This window comes from Triticum urartu, chromosome 6 (genome assembly GCF_003073215.2).
Source record: "Triticum urartu cultivar G1812 chromosome 6, Tu2.1, whole genome shotgun sequence".
In the NCBI taxonomy this organism is placed as follows: domain Eukaryota; kingdom Viridiplantae; phylum Streptophyta; class Magnoliopsida; order Poales; family Poaceae; genus Triticum; species Triticum urartu.
The window spans coordinates 559,480,335-559,489,322 of record NC_053027.1 but is presented as its reverse complement, the minus strand read 5'-3'; positions in this window follow the sequence as shown (position 1 = coordinate 559,489,322).

The window sequence follows — 8,988 nt, the reverse complement described above, 5'->3', positions numbered from 1 at the left end:
AATGCAACAACCAATAATGCATGCGTAGGAGATGTGTATGCTTAGGAACAAACCAAAGCCAGAAGAGACAACTCTCTAAACTTCTCCACAAAACTCTCTGAAACTTCTCCCCCATTGGCATCGATTGCCAAAATGGGCTAAAAGCTTAGAAGGCCAATATAAAATGTGTTCCTCCATAAATTGTGTATTTCTCAACAAGAGAGTGGAATGCCATACACATATCCAATGTTAAATACTTGGAGGAAGACAAACTATATTGAGGCCCAAAGATTGCAAAAGGAAGATATGCCACAAAGACATAATCAAAGAGAGAAACAAGCAATCAAGTAATCAAAAGATACCAATTGAAGCAAGCTATCAAAAGATACCAATTGAACCAACTAGGCCAATGATCCTATGAGCCACATGAATAAAGGATATTATGATAAGAGCGGAGCAGTGTTCTAAAGAAACTAGAGAAGCTCCCCATGATTTGTGCACATCAAGAATTTTTGTATTTGGATACAAAGTGCACAAAATAGGATCATAGCTCCCCCAAAATCAATATAAACTTACAACAAGTGCAAGACAGCATATAGGAAACTAAGCCTAGTACTTGCAACAAACACATGGTTGAGCAACAAGTAAGAGAGGAAACTTAAGAGTGGGCTCAACCAAAAAGATGTGTGTGAGTCAAGGCAATGCACTTGAGAAGACTAATGTATAGAAGAGCATTAAGCATCAATAAAGTCTTCAAAGAATGAGGCACACGGTGCAAGGCCTATCATTCCCACACACAACTAGCAAATGGGTTCACAAGCTTACTAATAAGCATATAGAGAACCTATGCTTGTGACAACCCGCGGTGAAGATAGAAGATGAAAGGCGCATCAAGACGAGGGATGCCAATTAAGATGGCAAAAACCTCGTAAAGATAAGCATGAGGAAAATAATCTTCACCACACAAGAGCGCATCAAGATGCAACGATAGAAGACACGCACTCAAGGCAAAAGCTTTCACGAAGCCACCAAAGAAATAACATAAGAAAGACAAGGTGGATGTGAAAGAAAGGATATCATCTAGATATGCAACTTCTCTCAAGTGTATAAGATTCTAGGTAGACGAAATCATGATGATATATATATATCTACAAAGAAGGATGTACACCCAAAATAGTTACAACACGAAGGAACAAGATATCCAAAAGGAAGTCATACATATACCAATAAGATATTTACTTGAGAGCATAACACATGGCTAGATATGGTCTTATTGTGTATAAATGAATTCCAACCACACGAACATCAAAGACATCACAACTAGCAACAAGACATCATTGTTGGGATGCTTTGAGAAGGGAAACAAGTATCACAAGAAAGAGTGGATAAGATGCCATGATACAACCTACACAAGGTTGATGCAAGAAATGTGTGCATGAAGTATATGAAGATACTTGTTACCGAGATAACATTGGAAGGATGTAGTAGATACCAATTGAAGGTACAAAGTAGTTCATTGATCATCCTAGCTTGACTCCAATAAGCACATGGTGACAACACCTTCCTTGTGAGTGAGCCGAGCATCCAATGCATCTCCACTTGTTCCTAGAACAACAACACAAACAAAATGGTACCCTAACTCATTGGTACCAAAGAGTTAGAGAACCAACAACACATAGGACAAACTCCACATAAATATGTGCATATAGATATGAAAATGAATTTCATGCACATCTAATCCAATTTGAGACTTGGTGGAGTTCCCCGTATATATTGGGTCAAAGAAAGAAAACATGCCAAAGAAACTACAAGAAGTAAATATGCATGCTCAAGACTTTCAAGAACCGAGACCAAAAGACAAAGAAATACCAAGCGAAGAAAAGATACCAAATGAATAAATCATCACTTGGAGGATATCCATAAAAGATACATCAAGGAATGAGATATCCATTGATACACTCAAAAAGAAAGATGTCAAACTCCCAAAAGAGAGGATGGTTCCAAACAAACCAAGCCCTCTACAAAGTTTTATGATGGCACAAAGTACCAAAAATAAACGGCTTGCCTTCCACAAACACACACTTGATAAGGATCACAAGATGAGTGTTTTATAGAGAATATGATAGCTCCCCCAAGACTAGTGCATTATAGAGAATTTGCATTTGAATACAAAATGCATGAGGTGGGGTCACCACTTTCACTATATCTAGAAAACACTAGACAAGGTCAAGAAATTAACAAGATCCACAAGTGGTATGGAATACAATGGGAGTTGACACAATCCTAGGCAAGAGATAAAGCAAGTAAAAGCAAAGGCCAATGTAAATATGATCAATAATTTCTACCACACATAAGTGAGTACCAATTGTCAAAAGACAAGAAGTATTTGGAAATAATTCCCGGTGGTAGATAACAAGGATATCCGACATCATCTTCACACCAAACAAAAAGAAAATTGCAACTTGTAGAGATAACATGCCACCTAGGAATAAGATAATTTGCAATATCAATTCTAGGTGACAATATCTCAAATGTACACATTTTCTAGGCTAGTAATATACACATAGCATATTACTCCCCCATAATGTGATACCAATTAAAGATAAACAAGAGGAAAAATAACTATCCAACACGACATAATTAATGGACAATATAGAATTTGAATTTCTCATGAGAAGACATACCACATAGCGACTAGATAATCTTGAAATATCAATACTAGATGGTATTACTCATGTACACACATATATAGGATTGTGAGGTGCACAAAGCACATCACTCCCCCATAATGGGATATTCCATTAATCTCTCACAAGAGCCAACTAAGAAAAGAACAAGATGCAAAAGGCTCAATGCATGACACACACGTACATGATGTGCAAACCAACACACACATACTTCATTGCTCAAGATAATCAAGTTGGAAGCACAACATATACAAACATATGCAAGGAACAAAACCAAACATGCAAGTAAACCTCTGCTAATGATGCCAGGTCACCTCGGTTACTGTTGGTAATCTCGGGATTCAGAATCGTTTCGGAATTCAAATTTAAAATAAAGTCAAACTAGAAAAGTTTTCAAAAGTCAAAACTAAAAAGTTCAAACGGTGAAAAATAAATCATAAGTGATTATTGTAGAGAAACCACATTTTTATAAAATGTTTAACTGCTCTAAAATAATTAAAACAGTAGGTAAAACAATTAACTAAATGTCGCTTGTATTTTATAAAATACTAAACTATATTATTTGGGGGTTAAACCTTTTGTAGCAGAGGTATAATTAGTGATACTATTATAGGTACAACTTTTATGTTTTATGAAACTAAAAGAAACCAAAACAGTAAAACGGAAGATAAGAAAAAGGAAAATAAAAACAAAAGACAAAAGAAATTAAAGCCCCCCCCCCCACGCTGGGCCAACCGGCCCAGCTAGCCAGCCGGCCACCTTGACCCTGGCCTATTAGGCCACTCACCCCCCCACTCCACCGACACCCCCCACTCCTCTCCCGCAAAATATCCCCTCCCCTCCTCTCCCGATCTGGATCGGGATCGAGAGGAGGCCACCAACGCGCCTCGCCGTCGCTGTTGGCCACCGCCGCCTGGAGCGCCTCTTCCTCGCCGGCCTGCTTCGCCCTCCCCCACCGGACTGCCTCCCACTCCGCCGTGTCGTCCCCGTCGGCCTCCCCGAACCTCACCGTGCCCATTGCCCTAGCCCCTGCACTCCCGGTGAGGCACCCGGCCTCCTCTCTCTCCCTCGCCCCGCTCTCCCTCTGCGCACGCACGCACCCGCCGCGCGGCGGCCGCGCCCGCCACCCGCGCTGCTCGTCGCCCGCGCCTCGGGCCTCCCCCGCTCGCGCCCCGCTTAGCCCGCGCTCACCGCGGCCCGTGCTCACCCCGGTTTTCCCCCGCTCCGCTCCGGCCTCCCTCGCCACGGCTCGCATCGCCGCGCCCGCACCGGCCACGACCGCGCCCGTCCGCGCCTCGCCCACCGTCCCCGTCCCCTGCTGCTGCTCGGACCACGCCATTGCCCCGCCTATCGCTCGCGCCTTTGCTCGTCGCCGTCCTGCACTGCCGTCCCTCGCCGCTGCTGGCAGCTGCCGGCGCCCCGCCAGCCTCGCCCCGCCCCAGGCAGGCTACGGCCTCCACGGGCGCCCGCCCCGCTCCCGACCCCGGGGTTCTGCCCGATAACCCGCCCCACGGGGTTGGCCTAGTGCCACTGACGAACGGGCCCCACCCCACAGAACGTTTCCAATAAAAAAGGAAATAATAATAAAATAAATAAATAAATAAATAAACAAACTTAATTAATTAATTAAGTTAATTAATCCTAGTTAATTAGTCTAACTAATCTGTTAGTTAATTAAATAGTAGTTTGTTTAGCCTAATCTCTAATTAACCTAAAAGGTCTATGACAGGTGGGTCCCACTGGACCCACTGGTCAGGTTGACCAAGTCAACTCTGTTGACTGCTGATATCAGCATGACATCATGCTGATGTCATTAATCTGTTTTTCAAATTAATTTAAATAATTAATTAAATTCCAGAAATTAATAAAATCTTTAGAAACTCATATCTTTTAATCCGTAACTCGGATTAAAATATTTTCAACATGAAAGTTGCTCAGAACGCCGAGACGATTCCGGATACGCAACCCGTTCGTCCGCCACACCTCCCTAATCTATCGAACTCGTAACTTTCCCCCTCCGGCTCCTCTGCCCGAAAACGTGAAACACCGGGGATACTTTCCCGGATGTTTCCCCCCTTCACCAGTATCACCTCATACCATGTTAGAACATGTCTAGCTTTGCCAGTTGTCCTGTTATGCACTTGCTTGCTATGTATTTACTGTTTCTCCCCCCTCTTCGCTTCGGTAGACCCCGTGACGATGCTGATGCCCCTGTGGTCGACTACGTCACCGACGACCCCTCCTTGTCTGAGCAACCAGGCAAGCCCCCCCTTTGATCACCAGATATCGCCTACTCTTCTCTCTACTGCTTGCATTAGAGTAGTGTAGCATGTTACTGCTTTCCGTTAATCCTATCCTGTTGCATAGCCTGTCCTTGCTACTACTGTTGTTACCATTACCTGCTATCCTACTGCTTAGTATAGGATGCTAGTGTTCCATCAGTGGCCCTACACTCTTGTCCGTCTGCCATGCTATACTACTGGGTCGTGATCACTTCGGGAGGTGATCACGGGCATATACTATATACTTTACACAGTTACGTTACTTATGATACTGTCCGGAGATGGGGGCTGAAGGGGCAGGTGGCTCCATCCCGGTAGAGGTGGGCCTGGGTTCCCGACGGCCCCGGACTGTTACTTTGTGGCGGAGCGACAGGGCAGGTTGAGACCACCCAGGAGAGAGGTGGGCCTGGCCCTGGTCGGCGTTCGTGGTTACTTCAAAATAACATGCTTAACGAGATCTGGGTATTTGATCTGAGTCTGGATACTGTCCTATACGCACTAACCATCTACGCGGGGACAGTTATGGGCACTCGACGTCGTGGTATCAGCCGAAGCCTTCGTGACGTCAGCGACTGAGCGGCGCGCGCCGGATTGGACCGTAAGCCTGCTCTTGTATTAAGGGCGCTAGTTCTGCTTCCGGCCGCGTTCGCAACGTGCAGGTGTGCTAAGGGCGATGGGCCCAGACCCCTGGGCGCTTAGGTTTAGACCGGCGTGCTGACCTCTCTGTTGGTCTAGGTGGGGCTGCGACGTGTTGATCTTCCGAGGCCAGGCATGACCCAGGAAAGTGTGTCCGGCCAAATGGGATCGAACGTGTTGGGTTATGTGGTGCACCCCTGCAGGGAAGTTAATCTATTCGAATAGTCGTGATCTTCGGTAACAGGATGACTTGGAGTTGTACCTTGACCTTATGACAACTAGAACCGGATACTTAATAAAACACACCCTTCCAAGTGCCAGATACAACCGGTGATCGCTCTCTCACAGGGCGACGAGGGGAGGATCATCGGTTAGGATTATGCTATGCGATGCTACTTGGAGGACTTCAGTCTAATCTCTTCTACATGCTGCAAGACGGAGGCTGCCAGAAGCGTAGTCTTCGAAAGGACTAGCTATCCCCCCTTATTCCGGCTTTCTGCAGTTCAGTTCACATATGATACCCTTATTCCATTTGATACCAATGCATACATATGTAGTATAGCTCCTTGCTTGCGAGTACTTTGGATGAGTACTCACGGTTGCTTTCTCCCTCTTTTCCCCCTATCCCTTCTACCTGGTTGCCGCAACCAGATGTTGGAGCCCAGGAGCCAGACGCCACCTTCGACGACGACTCCTACTACACCGGAGGTGCCTACTACTACGTGCTGCCCGCTGACGACGACCAGGAGTAGTTAGGATGATCCCAGGCAGGAGGCCTGCGCCTCTTTCGATCTGTATCCCAGTTTGTGCTAGCCTTCTTAAGGCAAACTTGTTTAACTTATGTCTGTACTCAGATATTGTTGCTTCCGCTGACTCGTCTATGATCGAGCTCTTGTATTCGAGCCCTTGAGGCCCCTGGCTTGTAATATGATGCTTGTATGACTTATTTTATTTGTAGAGTTGTGTTGTGATATCTTCCCGTGAGTCCCTGATCTTGATCGTACACGTTTGCGTGTATGATTAGTGTACGATTAAATCGGGGGCGTCACAAGTTGGTATCAGAGCCGACTGCCTGTAGGAATCCCCCTTCCACACTCCTTGGCCGAAGTTGAGTCTAGATATTACAAAAACTTTTACTAACATGGCTATGTGCCTTACGGGCCCACATCGCCATCTGGGTGGTATTAGGCTCTTTTACTCCTCGATCCTTACTCTAGGACTCTGAACTCTCTCCTATTCGGGTTTAATGAATTTACTAGAAATCTAACTTAGGTTCTCGAAAATACTTTCTCCCGGAGAGCCCCTTCAGTCCAGATGATCGCCGGCTGCACTAGAAGATTTCGAAGATACTCTCCGATATTCTGTCGAGACCTTGTGCGTGTTGCTTTTGCAATTCCCTTCTATCGATAAACCTCTATGGATAACCACGTACACGTGCCATTCATATAATCATTCCTCATTGATCTTGTTATTACAAGATGCCCCAAAATTCTCTCTATTGTTCTGAGAATACTTTGTGCCTACTGCCTTGCATTTCTTTGCCACATGAATACCACTATGGGTAATTTCTAGCACTCACCGGATATTTGCTCATCCCCAGTTGGTTCATGTATTTCACAAAGTCTTCAAAATACTATTTGAACTTCCGAAAATCCTGAGTAGCCTATTACTCTTGAAGTTCTTACTTGCTTGCATTATGGTTAATCCCATAAGTCTATAATTTTATTGGCATCCCTTGTCATTATCATTTTGAGTCCGTTGATTCAAAATGTTGTGAATGCTCGCCATCCTCAATCAGATCCAATGATTCATCCTTCCGGCTCACACGTCATTTTAAACATGAGCTGGTTATCGACCAATCAAATTGTCGTCGATTGTACCCCTAAGTCCATTCGACTGATCCATTCTTAATGAGAGCGTTGGCTTTTGATCCCTTGATTTCGAAATGCTAATCTGATGCCCTTTCATTCCATCTTCCTCAGATAGAGTACCGATACTCGCATCCGCTCCATTGTAGACCATAGGACCCCTTGTTGGATTATTATCCGGCAGTGTCCTTCCTATTCAATAACCTTGTGAGCCTCTCCATGGGTATGTGATACCTTTGGTAAATTGTATCCTCTGTTTTGCTAACCATGCTCTACTTTCGAGCTTGTGATATTTACTCTTGAAACTTGTGGTATATGTTTCTAAGAAACCCCAATGGGTTGAACCTATACAACCTTCTCTGAAACCGTGTGAACTCGAAAGTTTTCACAAGTCATACACTTCTGGTATTTTGCCAAATGAAATTTCAACACTACAACTTCTTCGAAAGTGAGAAGTGAATGAAAGGTTATGCGTTGAACAAGTGGGAGTCGACCTTGAACCCTGTGTTCATGCCCATGGACATGATGCATACCTGATCATGGAAGCTTCTCTTAAAATAATTATCCCCTTGTTACAAGATCATCTTGTATCCTTGGATGTGGTTTCGACCAAAATTTCTTCCTTTGATCCATTTCTTGGACAAGTTAAAGTACTTGTCTTCTGCAGTTCATTATACCTGTCCAATCCTTATTCTGATCTTCCTTCGAGTATTACCCTCTGGTGTCTCGAGAATAACACGGAACTACATAACTTCTTATGAGTTCTTCATCAACTATTATTCTCGTCGATTCCATTTTTCCAACGGGTTCTGAGTTGTTAGAACCCCTCAAGGACACCGACAAGTGAATCAATTCCGCACTCCGACTCAATAAGTTAATCTCCGTTGCTTATGAGTTTAATAATCCTTCAAGTGATCGGCTATATCATTACCATGTTAAATTTAACTGTGCTACCCGGTCCTTCTTCCCGTAGCACAATTATTTGACAATGAGCTAAGCTTACGTCGATTTTCCTCATCATATCATTTTGCCTTGAACAACAAGCTTGATTTCGAGTTGTGCCGTACCCATGGTTCCAATAGCCTTTCGCTTCATCATTCCTTTGAATTGATGTCGTCACTGGTTGATTACATCTTCATGAAACCTCTCCACAAAAGTGTCGTGATCATCATCAACATTCTGAGTGTTTCCAGGATATCAATTGAATTCTTGGTGAGAAATAGCATCCTTTGCCCTCGATGATTTGGGTTATCATCGACAACATTATTGCATTCCCTCCAACACAAAACTTATTCCTGATTTGTGTTGTACCTTGAGTTCCTTGCTATCCGACTTATGATATGTTCTACCGCGGAGTATTACCATATTTAACGTCAAGAAGGTTGTGAGGATTGCTCCACCTCTTAAGAATTCTTGCTATAATGATACTTCTCACCATCACCATTCTTTCTTGGTCCTCGTGTTGATTCCAACCGGGGTACCCACAAGTGAACGGTGGGGTATGGATTCTGCACTTCTAGCAACCCTATTGCTTTG